At 38.0% G+C, this 21,271-nt stretch overlaps 1 protein-coding gene across 8 annotated transcripts in view; it reads left to right on the top strand.

The window, feature by feature from the left end:
* SPATA9 (spermatogenesis associated 9) overlaps positions 1–21,271 on the top strand; it is a 73,156-nt gene that overhangs the window by 12,774 nt on the left and 39,111 nt on the right. The window contains exon 1 of one of the 8 annotated variants that reach the window (XM_073802332.1): positions 15,278–15,869. The exons of the other annotated variants lie outside the window; for them this stretch is intronic. The gene's annotated coding sequence lies outside the window, so the exon portion shown is untranslated. Of the gene's footprint in view, positions 1–15,277; positions 15,870–21,271 lie in introns of those variants that run through there. 8 annotated transcript variants of the gene reach the window in all.

The following is a 21,271-nucleotide window of genomic DNA, read 5'->3' as shown; positions in this document are numbered from 1 at the left end:
CAACATTTACCTCTCTACTGTTTTTTACTATCAGCGTTTAAACACATCCAAGTCTCCAGCTACTATTCTTTCTTCCCCCTCTGGCTGGAAGGAACTTTTTACAAGTTTTGAGTTCTGAGTTATTTAGTTCTTTCACTTGTCAGGACTTGTATGCTTGTCTATAATAATTTCTCTAGTGTTTTAGACAGACTTAAGTGCTACAAACTTGCTCACCTGGAAAATTATTATGACTCTTAGAACTCATATATTATACAAGTTCTTATTGTTGAATGTTGTTTTCTTCTTTAAACTTTTAAATTATGAAATACAGAAAAAGCACAAAACTTAAATGTATAGTTTAATGAATAATTGTAAGACAAACACTCATTGACCCACCCTGCTGATCAAGGAAATACACCCAACCCATGGGTCCCTTCTGTATCCTTACCTTCTCACCCCTCTGTAGGTGACCACCTTCCTGAATTTTATGGTAATAATTTCCAAGCTTTTCTTTATGAGTTTAACTCTTTGCCTGTCAAGGCCTGCTCTTCTCTCTTCTCCACCCTGCTCTGTATACTAGGAAGCTAACTTGTATGAACTATATCAACAGGCTTCTTTTCCTTTCTGGCTTTCAGTTTCATTTAGTCAATGGGGAGACCAGAGGGAGAAGAATGAGACAGGATATTTCCCTCCTCTGGCTGCTGTGCTACGGCGTCTCTCCAAGGGCTAACTAGGCTGGTTTTATTCATCGGGGTTAGCCAGAGAAATAGAAAAAATAGGATATGTGAGTGTGTGTGTGTGTGTGTGTGTGTGTGTGTATACATATAAAAAACACTTTTATATATATATATATTTATACGAGAGAGAGAGATTTATTTTAAGGAATTGGATCATGTAATTGTGGATGCTTGGTAAATCCAAAATCTGCAAGTTAGGCTAGCAGGCTGGAGACCTGAGGAAGAGTACAGATCAAGTCTAAAGGCAGTCTGCCAGCAGACTTCCTTCTTAATTGGGGAAGTCAGTCTTTGTTCTATTAAGGCCTTCAACCCATTGGATGAGGCCCACCAATATTATGGAGGGTAATCTGTTTCACTTGAAACCCTGATTTAAGTGTTAATTTCATATTTAGAAAAAAAAATCTTATCAAATCCAGAAAGAGTTTGACCAAATATCAGTGCACCGTGGCCCAACCAAGTTGACAAATAAAATTACCCATCACACCAACCAAAGGCCACAGTTCCTGTGAGGCTTACCTCTTCATGCAACTCTCTCCTTCTGGGTTCCCTCTGCTTACCCCTTCCTGCCTAGGGATCGTTATGGCTCCTGCTGTTATGAGCCCTAACACTGCACTGTTTCCTATAGCTTCTCTTAAACCCTTCCCACACCTTTTATTAAACAATCCTCAATTACCTGGCTTGAGTATACCAAAACACTACCCAAGTATGTAGTCTTAGAGAATGTAGTTGCCTGCTTTTGAACTTAATATAAGTGGAGTCATGGTGTATGTATTATGTTGTGTCATGCTTCCCTTGTCAGTGTTATTTACAGAAGTTTCATCCATGCTGTTATATGTAACAACAGGTCATTCATTTTCATTGCTGTATATAATTCTGGTACATGAAGGTACCATGGCTCATATGTCGATTCTAGTATTGATGAATATGTGTGTTGATTACAGTTTCTGGCTATCATAAATAATACTTATGAACATTTTTGTACATGCACCTATGTACACTATTTTTTATACAGCGTATACATAGGACTGAGATTACTATATTATAAAATATGCATACATTTAATTTTATGAGATAATGCCAGACAATTTTCCAAAGTGGTAGCTCCAATTTACACTATACTACATAAGTGAGTCTGTTACTCTATTTATTCACCAAAGTAACCATCTTGTTATTTTCAGACCTTTGAATTTTTGCCGGTTCTAGCGGGAAGTCATTGTGATTTTAACTGGCATTTCCCTGACAAATAATAAGGTTGATTTTATTGGCCATTTGGATTTATTCTTTTGAGATATCTGTTGAAGTCTTTTGTCCATTTTTACATTGGGTAGTCTTTTCCCCTTGATATGAATTTCTGTATTCTAGATTATAGTCCTTTGTTGGCTATATCTGTTGTAAATGTGTCTTCTCATTCTTGTATCTTCTCACTTTCTTCATTTTTCTGAAGTTCTTCAATTTAACGAAGTCAATTTTATCAGTATTTCCTTTTTAGTTAGGACTTTCTCTGTCTTGTTTAAGAAACTTCTCCCTAACCTGAGATCATAATTTTCTTTTCTGTATTATTTCAAAAGTTTTATATTTCACCTTTCACAGGTAGGTCTTTAATCTACCTTGGAAATGACTTTTGTATATGATGCAAAGTGGATGTACAATTTTCTTTTCCTCCATATGAATATCCAATTGTTCAACAAACATCATGCATTGAAAGAGTATCCTTTCCCTATTGCTCTGCAGTGCCACATATTTCCTATGTTGAGTCTATAAATGCATGGGTCTGTGCTTTACATTGGTCTTTTGGCTATCCTGCCGATACCATGCTGCCTTGATTATCATAGTGTTAGGACAGCTCTTACATCCAATTCTACTTTTTCAAGTGTCCCTTGCTGTTTTGACCTTTTGCAGTCCTATCTTTAGAATCTTTAGAATCCGATTGTCAAGTTCCATGAAAAAAATCAGTTGAGATTTTAATTGGGATTGCATTAAGTCTGTAAGTCAATTTGGGATTTAGTCTTCCAGTCTATGACAATAGTATATCTATCCATTTATGTAGGTCTTCTTTAACGTTTTTCAATTAGTTTTATAATTTTCTCCATGGAGGTATTACATGACTCTTTAAAGTTTATTCCTAGATACTTGATATCTTATACTTCATTATATAGGGAAACTTTTCCCTGTTTCATCTTTTACCTGTTTGTTGTTGGTCTATAAAAATACAGTTGATTTTTTTTTATATAGATTTTTGCCTTCAGGAACTTTTGCTAAATCCCATTATTAATTCTAATAATTAAACCAAACTTATTCAAAGAGTTGTTTACATATAAGTCTCTCTTGCTCATGTGCTACTCATTTCTCAACTCACTACAGTCTAGTTTTCATCCCCACCATTCCAGTCAAACTGCTTTTTCCAAGGTCACCAATGGCCTCCATATTGCCCAATCCAGAAGACTCTCCTCAGATTTCTCAAGACCTTGCAGATGTTTTCCCCATTCTTGAAATGCCATCTTTTTTCCTTTGTTACAAAGCACTCTCCTTGTTTTTTCCTACTTCTCTGTGGTCACTCTCAGGGTTACCTTGTTCTGCCAATCTTTTACATACTGGCATTTCTTAAGGTTCTGTCCTAGACTTTCTTTCTTCTCATGCTATACACTTTTCCTCCTGGAGCCCTTTCATCTGTTCTCATGGCTTCTGCAATTGTCTATACATTGATGATTCTCAAATTTCAAACTCTCAGACCCCAGTTTTCTCTCCTGAGCATCAGAACTGTATATACAATTGGCAAGCCATCTTCACTTGGTAGTTCCTCAGGAAACTTACTCATAAGAGAAAAGTCTGATAACTTTAACCACTTAAAAATAAATTTATGTAAACTCAGCATGTATAAAACATAATTTACCTAAGACAAATAGAAAATAAAGGTAAAATAGAAACATAAGAAATTGGAAAAAGGAATAAAATCATTTTCAGATGTTATGATTGTATGCCTGGAAATCCCAAGAGAATCAATAGGAAAATCATTAAAACAATAAGAAAATCAAGTAAGTTGGTTGGGAACAAATGAATACATATAATCCATATATATATAAACAACATCTAGTTAGAAAATACAAGAAAATATTCCACTTATAATAGCAACAAATAGGCTAAAATGTTTTGGAATGCAATTAACAAGAAATGTATGAGATCCATATGAAGAAAACTAAACATTAGTAGGAAAAACAATAAAAGAACTGAACCAATGGAAAGGCATTCCCTATTCCTCTAGTTACTATTTCTAGGATAACAAAATTATCCTGAAAATAGTGGCTTCAAACAGCCATCTAATGCTCACCATTTCTGTGGATCAGAGATTCAGACAGGACGCAGTAGGAATGGTTTGTCTCTGCTCCATGATGTCTGGGGCCTCAGGTGGGTAGACTGTAATGGCTTGCAGTAGTGCATCTGCTTTGAGTGGGTCCGATGATTTGGGGCTGGAATCATCTGGAGGCATCTTCACTTACATGTCTGGCAGTTGATGCTTGTAGTGACTGGGACTTCAGCTGGGGGACAACAGGATGGCCTACACGTGCCCTTCCCTTGTGGCTTCCTCACAACCTAGAGACCTTACGATAGTTGGATTTCTTGCATGGTGGTTCAGGAATACAGAAGTGAGTATCTCACTGAACAAGGAGGAAACTGCATCACCTTTCATAACCTAGTCTTAGAATCCATACAGTGTCACCTCATCTGTATTATGTTGCTTACAAATGTGTGACAATTAAAAGGAAGAGGACAGATTAAAGGGAAGAGGACATAGACCCCCATCTCTTGATGAGAGGAATGCTAAGGCCACATTGTAGCAGAGCTTGTGGGTTGGCAGATATTGTTAGAGCATCTTTAGAAAATGTAATCTAGCACACACCACACACGTTCCTGGATAGAACAATTTAACATTATGTGAATGTCAAGTCTTTATCAGTTAATGTGTAAACTTAATGTATAATGTCCCCACCCCACCCCAACTTACATGTAATTGGTGTCCAGTATTTTAGCTTGTGTTTTTTAACTGCTAAACTTAGTCCTTGTTATTATTACTTTAAAGGTTAATGTTTGTTTAGTTTTATCCATGTGCTAACAGATCTTTTATTAATATTACTTCTCACATCCATCCTTCCTTCAGAATTTTCTTCTTTTAAAATTCTTCAGCTAAGCTGTCATTCAAAAATAAAATGAACAGGCCCTCTCTGTGGTAAATCCTTCTGATTTTTGTCTGAAAAAAAGTTATTTCACTGTTATTGTTGAATGGTAATTTAGCTGACTACAAAATTCCAATATTCATTAATGTTTGTTTCTGATATTATTTTTATTAAAAAATGCTTTTGTGTGAAAACACCCTCAGTTCAAAAACAGTAGGGTCAACATGGCAAGAACAAACCCTCTATTGCCCCATTGTATCATACAAGTAACTTGATGAGTCTTGTTCTTATTAGCAAGGAGCTTGTTATCTCTTTAATATAAAGCAGAAATATTAAGCAAAAAAAGAATAAAGATATACTTTACCTACAGATTTTATATGATATATATTTTTAAATATATATATCAAACAAAATAAATATTGTTTAAAGTTTGGATGATGTACTCAGAGTTTCCGTTTAGATAAGATTGAGAAGGGGAGAAATTGCCCTCTTTTCTAGTTACTGAAAGAAATGTTAGAATTTAAGAATTTATGTAAATGATTAAAGGAGTGAGCCAGGGAAGGAAACATCTAATTTACCTTTTGGATGTCAAGCAGAGGATCTGCCTGAGATCTACCTGAGACTGAACTGTTGTGCAGTTCCTCTGGGAAGTAACTGAGTCCTCTCTTGATACCGAAAGACTTCCTAGTCTCAAGGAATCAAATGAATCATCAAAGGATTTGTTACTGGGACTTCCCTGGTGGCGCAGTGGCTAAGAATCCACCTGCCAATGCAGGGGACACAGATTCGAGCCCTAGTCCGGGAAGATCCCACACGCCGCGGAGCAATGAAGCCTGTGCGCCATAACTACTGAGCCTGCGCTCTAGAGCCCACGAGCCACAACTATTGAAGCCTGCGCGCCTACAGCCCGTGCTCCGCAACAAGAGAAGCCACCGCAATGAGAAACCCACGCACTGCAAGGAACAGTAGCCCCCCTCGCCGCAACTAGAGAAAGTCCGCGCGCAGCAACAAAGACTCAACGCAGCCAATAAATAAATAAATAAATTTATAAAAATAAAAGAAGGTCTGGGGAATGTTGTTTTTTTTTTGTTTTTCATTGAGGGTGGGAAGAGGTCAAATTGCTGTGCTTTGGGAATCGGTGACCCCCCCACCCCAAACACTGTAGGAAACGTTTTGTCTTTCATCCCTTTCTCACTGCGTGCCTCCCTTACTTTCCTTACAGAAATAGAAAAGTAAGGAGATAGATGACTCCCTCTGGAATATCAAAAAGGAAAATCTGGGAAAGTTTCTGAGTAATAGAAACCTTGGATTATTTATGTTTGAATAGAAACCATGGACAAACACTAGAAATATAGTACCCTTGAGATAGGTTTTGACTAACTCCTGTGTTGTTTGAGATTTCAGTTAATATTCGTGTGCTTCCTGACAGTTATTAGCTATAAAAATCATTTAAAACGAAAAGGCTTCTAGATAAACAAAAATCAAACAAAAAAATGAAAAGCCTTCTTACATGACATAAAAAATTGGGTAGCTATTAGAGTATAGTGAAATTCAATCTAGTCTATAGTCATTCGAATAAATGTATAGTGTTAGCTTAAAGCAGATTCTCCACAAATACTCAGTTAATTTTCTTTTTACAAAACTGTATTAGGGCAATGTAATACTTCATAAACATTATTACCAGCTGACATTTATTGGACTTTTAAAGAAAATTTTAATCACTAGCTCTGTACATAATTATAAAACTGAAAAAGTTGAGAATCAGAAAACTTTTCATTGTGACTAAATCATTAAGTGAAAAAATTACTGTCTCCTATCAACTGTTCCATATTAATCTGTTTTGATTCCCCAAAGCCATTTGCCATTTCCTTAGACTACCAGCTGCTACAGCCATGTATCTGTCACATGTCCCAAGATAGTCTAATACCCAAAACAAATAGATGGAACAGACGATCTAGGCACAAAAACAAAAACCCAAAAGGGGGTCAATCAGAGAGCTATCATTATACATTTTGTAATAGGCAAGCATGAAAAATATTGCATTCAAGGGTTTCAAATGAAAAATAAAGAGAAATTTAGAGAATAATGAAAGCTATTTCCGAGATTAAAACCATCAGATCTCTGCCAACTCTTTCTCTTACACTAAAGTAAGTTTTCATGAGACTGTGTATCTCTGTGTGTGTTTCTGTGTGATTTGGTGTGGTGTGGTGTAGCTTGGTGTGGTGTGTGTCTACTGTGTAGGAGACTGTCTTATATCCATGTAACATCATGAAGTGCTTTAGTTCACTGTTTTTTCCCTAGAACATTACTGAATTAGAAATCTAACTTGACTACTGCTGTGTTTTGCCACCAATACGTAAAACATAGGAAGTCTGTCAAGCTTTCTAATGTGACCACTGTACAAAGTCTATATCTCATGGCAATTTTACAAAGTGGTGTTTACTCAGCCTACAAATATTTACTTTAACCCTGAGCTTCCTTACATGGATCTTCTACTAACACTTTTGTCTAAGCACAAAATCTTTTACTATTTTTGTGAAATCAATTTCAGATCTTTTTGGGAGGGATAAAGGGGATCCAGTTTACAAATATTAATTTTCTTGGTAGTTGGTCTAATACTATTGTCTTCCTAAACAGAGGAGGCCTCCCACTTGTCTGGCCCAGGTCAGAGTATCACAAATTTTGATGATGTTTTAGTTAAATTATTATTAAAAATAAGCAGGTAACAAATATTTTTATTCAAAAATATGTTTTTGAACAATTATTAGTTTATTCTCCCATTACCTAATATATGCAAGCCCTTCTGAGGCATCAGCCACATGTGGAAGCTATGTAAAATCTTTCAAGCTAATAGGGTCTTATTTACAATAAGACAACGATGAACTGCCCCACTGGTCACCTGTCTGATAAGGTATGAGACTGACCCTGACTCAAAAGAATTAATGCAGTAATCACAAGTTTCTGCTTTATGTCATGAGAACAAGTGATCTTAGAATTTTAAAATTGTAGAACTGCAGGGTTATAAAGGACTTCAGAAATCATAACTCACATTTTACTGATAAAGAACTTGGGGAACAGTGAGTGACTGGCTAAAGGTCTCAGAAGAATCTGGTTCAATATATTCAACAGTGTGAAACATTTACAAGTTCCTTGCTAATTAAATGTTTTAAAAATCTTTATGATCTTTGCTATCCTTGGCTGTTTGGACATTAGGGAATATCAGTAAACTACCAAAAAATGCTTTAAAAAAATTTCTGTGGTGTGGATTCTTCAAGTTACGTAAGTAACTGGAATGAGGAAAAAAAAAATTTTAACAATTGATGAAATACGACATGAATCCATACATGGTGTAATAACATGGCATAGAATTATACACATATAGACACACAAATGAGTGCATGTAAACCTGGTGAGATCTGAATAAAGTCAGTGGATTATACTGACTCCACTTTACTGGTTTTCATATTGTACTATAGCTATGTAAGACGTAGTCATTAGGGGAAACTGGGTGAAGGGCAAATGGAACCTTTCTACTATTTTTGCAAATTCCTGTGAATCTATGATTACTCCAAGATAAAGCGTTTAAAAAATATGAACAGCTACTATAGAACTCCTTTTTTTTGGTCATAATTAAATATAAACTGTAGATGGTTAAAATTTAATATAAAAATAATTACAACATGTGATCCTGATTATTTCTCACCCAGAGGCCATTTCTTGTGTCTCCTTAACTGTGAATATACCCAGAAATTATCTCCTCTTGACACACTCCATTAGAAAATTGACTAATACTCATGGTTTCAGGGAACAGCTTTATGATAAAGGCCCCCAAGTCTGTCTGTCTGGCCCAGATGTCCCATTTAAACTCCAACTCTTTACCAGGTTGTTCTCCTTAGAGCCTAGCATGGTGTCTGAATCTAAGTAGCCTCTCAAGACAGATGAATAAATAAATAAATGACTTTCCAAATACCTATAGGATATTTGCACTTGGAAGTCCCACTGTCACCTAAATTTGAAATGTAACAAAACAAATATTTTCTTCCCACCACTCTTACTCACCTAATCATGCTCATTGTGCCATGGCTCTATTGCTTCCATTTCTATTATTCTCCCATCTAACCAAGCTTTAAAAATTTAAGCTGCTTTTGACTCTTCCTTCTCCTTTATTTACCATATTATATCTAAGCAGGTACTTCTTACATTCATTTTCCTCTCAAATATCCCTTATATTTGTCTATTCACCTCTTTTTCATCCCTATGTTTACCACTCTAGCCTCATTTTATTATACAATGTTCCTAATTTTTCTCCCGGATTCTAATCTTGACTCACTTTCAATCTATCTCATATGCTAATAGCTGGTAAATTTTTCTAAAATAATATTTTTGGTCACTACACTGACTAAGATCATGATGATCGATTCACTTTGTTATAAAGCAGAAACTAACACACCACTATAAAGCAATTATACTCTAATAAAGATGTTTAAAAAAAAATTAGTGATAAAAGACTCTGGCTTCTGTGTTGCTTGCTCTGGTGGAAGCCACCTGTCACATTGTGAGCTACCCTATGGAGAGGCCCACATGGCAAGGAACTGAGGGCCACCTTTGACCAACAGAGAGCAAAGAACTGAGGATCTCAATCCAACAGCCCATCAGGAACTGAAGTCTGCTACAAGAAGTGAGCTTGGAAGGAGATCCTTTCTCAATCAAGCTTTGAGCTGAAGCAGCCTAAGCTCACATCTTTATGTAATCTCATGAGGGACTGTGAGCCAGGGGACCCAGAGATGCCACCCCTAGATTCCTCACCCACAGACACTGTGATACTAAATGTTGTTGTTTAAAGCCGCAAAGTTTGGGGGTAACGTTACACAGTAGTAGATCACTATACACATAGCCGAAAAGGGAGGAATTTTTTTGGCTCACTTAACTGAAAAGTCCGGGAGTAGAGTTTGTTTCAGGTCGGGCTGGATCCAAATGCTCAAAGGTCAACAGGAGATAGGGATTGACATATATACACTAATATGTATAAAATAGATAACTAACAAGAGCCTGCTGTGTAGCACAGGGAACTCTACTTCACTTTGCTGTACAGTAGAAACTAACACAACGTTGTAAAACAGCTATACTCCAATTAAAAGAAAAGATCATAATCATTGCTACCATTTATTGAGGGCTCACTATGTACCAGGCACTGTGTTATGGCACCTATATTATCTCCTTCACTCTTCACCACAACCCTGTGAGGTAGGCATTACTTATTTTCATTTTATAGATGAAGAAACTGAGAGTTCAAGAGATTAACAATGTCACATTTTTTAAGTAGCAGAGCTAGGATGTGAACTCTGGGTAGCCTGGTTCTAATCACTCTAAAAACACCATTCTCCTAAACATAAATACATCTTGGCCATTCATTGAAACATGGCCAGCAGAACCTCAGCCTGCAAAAATAAGTACTCAATAAATAGTTATTGTAACCACTTCGTTACAGGAGGTGAACTTAGTAGGGTGCAAGCTGAAAGCAACTATCTTTTTGTCCACTGTCCTTCAAACTTGCCCTGTCAATTTGTGCCAGCTCACTGTGCTCCACCTCTACTCCCTTGAATTCTCAGGTAGATTTTTAGTTTTGTGTTTGCTCTCAGGTAATAATAGTCTCTTTTTAGTAATTAGAGTCCGGTCCAGGATAAGAATCCAAACTCTAATCTCATTCCATTTAAAACTTCTTCCCTTTCGTACCTGTTTTGAGCCAGGCTTGGAAATCGACAGTGGAGGAAGGAGGCAGCTGTGGTAAGCTGCGCTTCCTCTTCTCAGTACCCCTTTTCTCTCATCGGTTGCTGGTTTTGGCCCTTTCCAAGATGCAAGAGGGAAGGAGAAAAGATAAGATGGGGAAAAGCTCTTATTTAACTGTATGGTTTTGACTAGCATTGGTGCCCTCAGGAGTGGGAAATAGAATAGTCAAAGGTGATTCTGTGTCTCATGGAAGCCTGCTGGGACCCTCCCGCTGCATTTCCCGGTAGTTAACAATCCTGAGCAGCCCTTGGACTTCCAATAGTCCTCCTCTCACACTGCCACTTCAGGTGGGGTCTATTTTATGAGGCTATCAGGCTGTTTCCCTTCACAGGTGCCTGTATCAAGTCCACAGCTTGCTCCCAAATTAGCCTTCTTTCCCTTCGTTCTTGAACATAACATGCTCATCTCATTCCAGTCCCACTGTTTTGCTTATTTTCCTCTCCCACCTTTCTTCCCCGCTGCCAGTCTTAAAGTAGCTCCCACCCAATGTCAATATACACCTTTCTCCTTGAAGCTTTTCTTGATTTACCTGCTCCTACAATGATTTTCCTAGTCAGAAGTTCTGAGTAGTCTAGTCTGTACCCCCCAAAAGTCAGTTTTACCTAAGATGAAGCAATAAAAATGATTCATTTTATTAAATATTTACCCTTGAGTATACATCATTTTAATATTTCGTGTGATTTAATAGGAAGTATGCATAAAGCTTTTCTGTGCATACTGAAATGTATGATTGCCCCAAGGAAAAGCAATAGTATACTTGCTGGAGTCGTGAGCTAAAGTTGCTGCTTTCTCACAGAAGATCATTTTCACTTGAAAGAATGACTGACAGAAAAACTATGGTTATATAGAGTTGAGTGTTTGGCAAGATATTTTCTCAAAAATGAAAGAAGCCTGTCATTTCGAGAAAAACAACTGACAGTGTTTGTTGCCAATGATAAGCTTGAGCTTTAAAGGAAAAATTATAATTTGGGAGGAACTTGCATCCGGCATCATGAGTTTGACAACTTGTGGTGGTTTTGTAGCTATGTCTCCACATTCTTTGATCCAGCTCCCCTCAAGAGGTGGAGCTTAGCTTCCCTCCCGTTGAGTTTGGCCTGGACCATTTCTAGTGAACAGAACATGGCTGAAATGATGAGCTATCATATTGACACTAGTTTATGAAATGACTGTGACTTCTGTCTTGGGTTGGCTCTCTTATTCTCTCTCTCTCTCCGTGTGTGTGTGTGTGTGTGTGTGTGTGTATGTGTGTCTTTTATCCCTGGGAAAGGGAAGCCAGCTGCCCTGTCATAAGGAGACTCAAGCAGACCATGGAAAGGCCCACATGGCAAGGAACTGAGGCTTGCAAGTAACCATGTGAATGAACTTGGAAGTAGATCTTCTGAAGCCTGCCAAGCAGCATGTTGAATGAGTTTGTAAGTAGATTGTCTCTCAGTTGCACTTTCAAATGACTGCAGCCCAGCCAACAGCTTGACTGCAACCTCTTGAAAGACTTGGAGGCAAACCACCCAGCTATGCCACTCCTAGATTCCTGACCCACTGAAACTGTGAAATAATAAAAGTTTGTTGTTTTAAGTTGCTAACTTGGGATAATTTGCTCTGCAACAGTAGATAACTAATACAACAAGCGCCCCAAACTTAAAGCCTTTTCTGGTAAGAATGGTGGTGATATTAACAAAGATTTTTTTTCTTTTTTTAGTGGGAGGCAGGGAGGTTGTTGTATAATGAAACTAATGCAACGTATCAATGGAAGATTTGCATAACTCAGAGAACCAATATTACTAAAATGATCAATACATGATGTTACAAAGTCATGCATTAGTAAATGATTGATTCAAAGTGCAAGACAGACCAATAAATTTTAATGTAACAAGAGTATATGGTTTCTACATTGAAACTCACCTTTAGGAAATTATCACTTGCTGAATGCTGGTATAAGACTAAAGAAGAATATCCACAGTTATCAGGAAAGACTATTAAAATACTCCCTCCACAACTACATGTCTGGGTAAGGCTGGGTTTTCTTCATGTATGTCAACCAAAACAATGTACTGCAACAGGTTAAATTCAGAAGCAGATATGAGAAATCAGATGTCTTCTATGAAACTAGACATTAGGGAGATTTGCAAACATTGAAAACAATACCACTCATGTCACTACATTTTTCTTTTTGGGAAATAGTTATTTTTCATAGAATATGTTATTATTGTTATTTTAAGATGAATTGTATTAGTTATATGTTGCTGTGTAACAAATTGCCCCCAAATTTAGCAGCTTAAAACAATAAATATTATCTCAGCATATCTTGGGTCAGGAATCCAGGTGTGGCTTAGTTGGGTACCTCTGGCTTAGGGTCTCTCACAAAGCTATAATCAGGATGTCAGCAGGGCTGCAGTAATCTTAAGGCTTGACTGAGAGGGGGATCTTCTCAGCTCGCCTATGTAGCTATTGACAGAACCCAGTTCCTCACTGCTGTTGGCCAAAGATATCAATTCCTTGCCACATGGATCTCTTCATAGGACAACTTACAACATGGCAGCTGGCTTCCCTCAGAGAGATTGAGAGAAAGAGAGAGAGAGAGAGAGAACAAGCAAGGCAGAAGCCACAGTCCTTTTGTAACCTAATCCTGGAAGTGACATCCCATCATTTCAGCTGAACTCTGTGTTTTGAAAGGAGTCAATAAATCCAGGCTGCAAAGCAAAGGGAGGGGATTTCACAAGGGCATGACTTTTCACAAGGGCATGACTATCAGGAGGTAGGGATCATTGTGGGCCATCTTAGAGGCTGCCTACCATATGAATTAATAAATATTTTATAAACGTATCAGTATTAATTTCTAGTAAAGTATTATCAGTAGGTACAACTCACATAAACAAAAGCTATCTGGGGTCTTCAATAATTTGTAAGAGTGTAAACAGGTTTTTAATAATTTGTTAGAGTGTAAACAGGTGTGTGTTACTACTGTTCTAGTAGTACAAACATTGGCTTCCCACGTGGTAAAGATTCAGGGCATTATTCAGGAGTTGATGATACATGTCTTATTTTTATTATTATGCATAGCTATAAACTCTTTTCCCCCAAACAATAGTATTTATAATAGCATTACAAGATACACAAATGCATATTGAAATATAGTAGCCTTTGTCACATGTATCTACACACGGGGTGTGATAAGACTAAAAAGTACTCAATATACTGTATATTAATCACATATCTGTGAATACTTCATTTTTGAAAATTTAATAATATTTATTCAATATGTTAAGTGCTTAGATTTGTCAGCATTCAATAATTGGTGATTTTATTATTATTTTGTTCAGTAGGTATTTTGAAAACTCTGAACAGAGAATAGTATCAGAGTTAGGGATTTGTGAAGTTTCTACCAAGAAATAGTAATTTAAGCCAATGTTCAGATGTGATTGCCATGGAAAAGAGTTTAATGAAAAAAGGATAAAGTAGGAGACTTTGGAGTATGGAGAAAAAGGGAGAGGAAGAAGGGAGAGAAGACACAGAGAATATCCAGGTAAATAAAATAGGAAATTACCTCATGAAGGAAAAAGGCTATCTTAGGAATTATGGGCGATCAACAGCATCAGCTAGTATAAAGCTTGAAAAGGGTGAAGACTGAGAAAAGGCTTAGAGGTGGTGAGGAGACTTTATAAAGAAAATCCCCCACAGGGCCAGAATGCAAAGGATTAATCTAAAGAGGAAGTAAGAAAGCTGAGAAAGTAAAGGGAAGAGAAAACTTTGGCTAGTAACAAAAGAAAGTTGCAAGATCTAAGGAACAGAGAGATCTAAATATCTGTCTTCTTCCTGTTTTCTACTTTAAGCATTGAAGAATTTTAGCAAGAGCCTGCTTTCTGTATACAAACCAAGAATGGCCGGTTTCGAAATGTATTCGTTTTTATATTTTTAAAACCGTATGGTTTAATGAACTAAACTTTAGAGATTTTGCTTTGACTGAGAATTGTTTTTTTTTTTTTCTTGCCAATATTTTATAGGTACGTCCTTATTTTCCCTGCACTGTGCCCTAATTTTTGGTTTTCATTCTGGGGAAATTACAGCTACAAAAACATGTAGTCATTATCTGTGATAATGTATCAGAGTTGCTAAGGTCAGACACTCAAAATTTTGAAGACCTCTATTTCAGCTCCCTCACTTTACTGATTAATAAGTTTGAGCTGAGGGATTAAGTGACTGGTAGTTCCTACAGGTAGTCAGATCAAGCCTGACACTAGTATCCCAGGGTCTCTTGACTTATAATCCTGGGGTCCCTTATTCACATCACATCATACTACATTTTTTTTTAATGACTTTTCCAAAATTATTACTGGTGTAATTTAACAAAAACTTGATACTTTAGGTTAGGGAGTGGATTGAGGGTGAAGAAACCTCTGAAAAATAAAGGTTATTGGGTTGACAAAAATTAGTGTTAAGTCTTGGATTTAAATCTTTCTGCTGATACTATTCTGGGGCTTTCTCCCTAAAACTATCATCCATTTTCTTCAAAATGATGTATGGCAGGACCCCTATCACTAGAGCCCGCGTTTTCATCGCAAATGAATCAACCGCAGTCAGCACCATTTGCTCTTCTCCACAGGCAGTTCCAAACCCCTGGGGCCTAAGTGTCTCTGATTTTAGGCAGAAGTGCAGTTCTCTGGGTTGGCATTTCAGTCTCCAAGGGCATGCAAAGTTCGGGGAGGGGTGAAGTGGAGGAGAAGCCAAGACAACCGATCGGTGCCTGCGCCATAACCGGCCCTGGGGGTACGTTTGGACAGGCGCAGAGTACGGCAACACCGAGGCCAGCGATTCACGAACCTCCGGGGTCCGGCGCCTGAAATCTATCCCCGGCTTCCTCACCCTATGCCTGGCTTTGCTACGCCCTGTGTGTGACGCGTTGACGTCACAGGGCACGTGCCGCGGGGCCTATGAGAACAGGCCCAAAGTTCTCCGTCACAGATAAGTGGTAGTAGTCAGGGGTGAGTGTGCCCATTTGCAGATGGGTGAGAGAGGCTGCGGTGGAGGCGAAGGCTGAAACCCCGAGGCCAGCGAGGGCCCCGGGGAGATGCAGCAGTAGTGGCTGAACGCCAGTGTGAGTTGGTGGCCTCCGCCTGCCAACCTGCCCACTTGCCCGTGCTTGAGGTGCACCGGGAGCACAGCAGCCTCATCGGAACCTGCACTTCCCGGAGAGCTGGCCAAGGTGAGGACAGCCCTCAGTGCAGTGAGCACCAGGCCGCTGCTGGGGCCAGCCTAGCTGAGAGCAGCCCTGTTGATTGGGAAAAAACCGAGATTTTTCTTCTTTTTTATACTGGGGAAGGATGAAAATTGAATCAAGAGATTTTGAGCTACGGAGAAGTTATGCTATTAGGCTGAAGGTAAACTGTGTAGAATAAAGGTGCTGAGTTTTATTTTATTTTATTAATTTATTTTTAAATTTTATTTATTTGTTTTTTAGCTGTGTTGTGTCTTCGTTGCTGCGCACGGGCTGTCTCTAGTTGTGCCAGCGGGGGCAACTCTTCGTTGCAGTGAACGGGCTTGTTATTGCCGTGGCTTCTCTTGTTGCAGAGCATGGGCTCTAGGCACGCGGGCTCAGTAGTTGTGGCTTGCAGGCTCTAGAGTGCAGGCTAAGTAGTTGTGGCACACGGGCTTAGTTGCTCAGCAGCATGTGGGATCTTCCCGAACCAGGGCAAACCCGTGTCCCCTGCCTTGCCAGGTGGATTCTTTTTTGCATTCTCTCATTTGCTTTATTTACTTATTAACATATTTATTGGAGTATAATTGCTTTACAATGGTGTGTTAGTTGCTGCTGTATAACAAAGTGAATCAGCTATACATATACATATATCCCCATATCTCCTCCCTCTTGAGTCTCCCTCCTACCCTCCCTATCCCACCGCTCTAGGTGGACACAAAGCACCGAGCTGATCTCCCTGTGCTATGTGGCTGCTTCCCACTACCTATCTATTTTACATTTGGTAGTATATATATGTCCATGCCACTCTCCCACTTCGTCCCAGTTTACCCTTCCCCCTCCCTGTGTCCTCAAGTCCATTCCCTACGTCTGCATCTTTATTCTTGTCCCACCCCTAGGTTCTTCAGAAGCATTTTTTTTTTTTAGATTCCATATATATGTGTTAGCATACGGTATTTGTTTTTCTCTTTCTGACTTGCTTCACTCTGTATAACAGTCTGTAAGTCCATCTACCTCACTTTAAAAACTCAAGTTCATTTCTTTTTATGGCTGAATAATATTCCATTGTATATATGTGCCACATCTTCTTTAGCCATTCATCTGTTGATGGACACTTAGGTTGCTTCCTTGTCCTGGCTATTGTAAATAGAGCTGCAGTGAACATTGTGGTACATGACTCTTTTTGAATTATGGTTTTCTTAGGGTATATGCCCAGTAATGGGATTGCTGGGTCCTACAATAGTTCTATTTTTAGTTTTATAAGGAACCTCCATACTGTTCTCCATAGTGGCTGTATCAGTTTACATCCCCACCAACAGTGCAAGAGGGTTCCCTTTTCTCCACACCCTCTCCAGCATTTATTGTTTGTAGTTCTTTTTTCTTCTCTTGTATGAATACTTTCTTGACTAGCAGCCATATGTAACTCTTTACTGCCTCCCCGATCAGTTTTAGAAATGTTGATTTTTAAAAATTTTTTTTATTTTTTTATACAGCAGGTTCTTATTAGTCATCAATTTTATACACATCAGTGTATACATGTCAATCCCAATCACCCAATTCATCACACCACCATCCCCACCCCCCAGCCCCCCTCAGTTTTCCCCCCTTGGTGTACATACGTTTAATCTCTACATCTGTGTCTCAGTTTCTACTCTGCAAACCGGTTCATCTGTACCATTTTTCTAGGTTCCACATATATATGTTAATATACGATGTTTTTCCCTTTCTAACTTACTTCATTCTGTATCACAGTCTCTAGATCCATCAACGTCTCAACAAATGACCCAATTTCGTTCCTTTTTATGTCTGAGTAGTATTCCATTGTATATATGTACCACACCTTCTTTATCCATTCGTCTGTGGATGGGCATTTAGGTTGCTTCCATGACCTGGCTATTGTAAATAGTGCTGCAATGAACATTGGGGTGCATGGGTTTTTTTTTTTTTTGATATGTTTATTGCAGTATAATTGCTTTACAATGGTGTGTTAGTTTCTGCTTTATAAAAAAGTGAATCAGTTATACATATACATATGTTCCCATATCTCTTCTCTCTTGCATCTCCCTCCCTCCCACCCTCCCTATCGTACCCCTCTAGGTGGTCACAAAGCACCGAGTTGATCTGCCTGTGCTATAAGGTTGCTTCCCACTAGCTGTCTATTTTACGTTTGGTAGTGTATATATGTCCATGCCACTCTCTCACTTTGTCACAGCTTACCTTTCCCCCTCCCCATATCCTCAAGTCCATTCTCTAGTAGGTCTGTGTCTTTATTCCTGTCTTACCCCTAGGTTCCTCATGACATTTTTTTTCTTAGATTCCATATATATGTGTTAGCATACGGTATTTGTCTTTCTCTTTCTGACTTACTTCACTCTGTATGACAGACTCTAGGTCCATCCACCTCACTACAAATAACTCAATTTCGTTTCTTTTTATGGCTGAGTAATATTCCATTGTATATATGTGCCACATCTTCTTTATCCATTCATCCAACGATGGACACTTAGGTTGTTTCCATCTCCTGGCTATTGTAAATAGAGCTGCAATGAACATTTTGGTACATGACTCTTTTTGAATTTTGGTTTTCTCAGGGTATATGCCCAGTAGTGGGATTGCTGGGTCATATGGTAGTTCTATTTGTAGTTTTTTAAGGAAACTCCATACTGTTCTCCATAGTGGCTGTACCAATTCACATTCCCACTAGCAGTGCAAGAGTGTTCCCTTTTCTCCACACCCTCTCCAGCATTTATTTTTTCTAGATTTTTTGATGATGGCCATTCTGACCGGTGTGAGATGATATCTCATTGTAGTTTTGATTTGCATTTCTCTAATGATTAAAGATGTTGAGCATTCTTTCATGTGTTTGTTGGCAGTCTGTATATCTTCTTTGGAGAAATGTCTATTTAGGTCTTCTGCCCATTTTTGGATTGGGTTGTTTGTTTTTTTGATATTGAGCTGCATGAGCTGCTTGTAAATTTTGGAGATTAATCCTTTGTCAGTTGCTTCATTTGCAAATATTTTCTCCCATTCTGAGGGTTGTCTTTTGGTCTTGTTTACGGTTTCCTTTGCTATGCAAAAGCTTTGAAATTTCATTAGGTCCCATTTGTTTATTTTTGTTTTTATTTCCATTTCTCTAGGAGTTGGGTCAAAAAGGATCTTACTGTGATTTATGTCATGGAGTGTTCTGCCTATGTTTTCCTCTAAGAGTTTGATAGTTTCTGGCCTCATATTTAGGTCTTTAATCGATTTTGAGCTTATTTTTGTGTATGGTGTTAGGGAGTGTTCTAATCTCATACTTTTACATGTACCTGTCTAGTTTTCCCAGCACCACTTATTGAAGAGGCTATCCTTTCTCCACTGTACTTTCCTGCCTCCTTTATCAAAGATAAGGTGACCATATGTGCGTGGGTTTATCTCTGGGCTTTCTATCCTGTTCCATTGATCTATATTTCTGTTTTTGTGCCAGTACCATACTGTCTTGATTACTGTAGATTTGTAGTATAGTCCGAAGTCAGGGAGCCTGATTCCTCCAGCTCCGTTTTTTGTTCTCAATATTGCTTTAGCTATTCGGGGTCTTTTGTGTTTCCATACAAATTGTGTAATTTTTTGTTCTAGTTCTGTGAAAAATGCCAGTGGTACTTTGATAGGGATTGCATTGAATCTGTAGATTGCTTTGGGTAGTAGAGTCATTTTCACAATGTTGATTCTTCCAATCCAAGAACATGGTATATCTCTCCATCTATTTGTATCGTCTTTAATTTCTTTCATCAGTGTCTTGTAATATTCTGCATACAGGTCTTTTGTCTCCTTAGGTAGGTTTATTCCTAGGTATTTTATTTTTTGGTTGCAATGGTAAATGGGAGTGTTTTCTTGATTTCACTTTCAGATTTTTCATCATTAGTGTATAGGAATGCCAGAGATTTCTGTGCATTAATTTTGTATCCTGCTGCTTTACCAAATTCATTGATTAGCTCTAGTAGTTTTCTGTTGGCATCTTTAGGATTCTCTATGTATAGTATCATGTCATCTGCAAACAGTGACAGTTTTACTTCTTCTTTTCCGATTTGGATTCCTTTTATTTCCTTTTCTTCTCTGATTGCTGTAGCTAAAACTTCCAAAACTATGTTGAATAAAAGTGGTGAGAGTGGGCAACCTTGTCTTGTTCCTGATCTTAGTGGAAATGCTTTCAGTTTTTCACCATTGAGGATGATGTTGGCTGTGGGTTTGTCATATATGGCTTTTATTATGTTGAGGAAAGTTACCTCTATGCCTACTTTCTGCAGGGTTTTTGCTATAAATGGGTGTTGAATTTTGTCAAAAGCTTTATCTACATCTATTGAGATGACCATATGGTTTTTCTCCTTCAATTTGTTAATATGGTATATCACATTGATTGATTTGCGTATATTGAAGAATCCTTGCATTCCTGGAATAAACCCCATTTGATCATGGCGTATGATCCTCTTTATGTGCTGTTGGATTGTGTTTGCTAGTGTTTTGTTGAGGATTTTTGCATCTATGTTCATCAGTGATATCGGCCTGTAGTTTTCTTTCTTTGTGACATCCTTGTCTGGTTTTGGTATCAGGGTGATGGTGGCCTCCTAGAATGAGTTTGGGAGTGTTCCTCCCTCTGCTATATTTTGGAAGAGTTTGAGAAGGATAGGTGTTAGCTCTTCTCTAAATGTTTGAAAGAATTCGCCTGTGAAGCCATCTGGTCCTGGGCTTTTGTTTGTTGGAAGATTTTTAATCACAGTTTCAATTTCAGTGCTTGTGATTGGTCTGTTCATATTTTCTATTTCTTCCTGATTCAGTCTTGGCAGGTTGTGCATTTCTAAGAATTTGTCCATTTTTTCCAGGTTGTCCACTTTATTGGCATAGAGTTGCTTATAGTAATCTCTCATGATCTTTTTTATTTCTGCAGTGTCAGTTGTTACTTCTCCTTTTTCATTTCTAATTCTATTGATTTGAGTCTTCTCCCTTTTTTTCTCGATGAGTCTGGCTAATGGTTAATCAACTTTGTTTATCTTCTCAAAGAACCAGCTTTTAGTTTTATTGATCTTTGCTATCGTTTCCTTCATTTCTTTTTCATTTATTTCTGATCTGATCTTTATGATTTCTTTCCTTCTGCTAACTTTGGGGTTTTTTTGTTCTTCTTTCTCTAATTGCTTTAGGTGCAAGTTTAGATTGTTTATTCGAGATGTTTCCTGTTTCTTAAGGTAGGATTGTTTTGCTATACACTTCCCTCTTAGAACTTCTTTTGATGCATCCCATAGGTTTTGGGTCGTCGTGTCTCCATTGTCATTTGTTTCTAGGTATTTTTTGATTTCCTCTTTGATTTCTTCAGTGATCCCTTGGTTATTTAGTAACGTAGTGTTTAGCCTCCATGTGTTTGTGTTTTTTACGTTTTTTTC

The sequence above is a fragment of the Tursiops truncatus genome, chromosome 3, assembly GCF_011762595.2.
Source record: "Tursiops truncatus isolate mTurTru1 chromosome 3, mTurTru1.mat.Y, whole genome shotgun sequence".
Taxonomy (NCBI): Eukaryota; Metazoa; Chordata; class Mammalia; order Artiodactyla; family Delphinidae; genus Tursiops; species Tursiops truncatus.
Note: the sequence above shows the minus strand (reverse complement) of the source record. Positions and strands in the feature narration are given on the sequence as shown.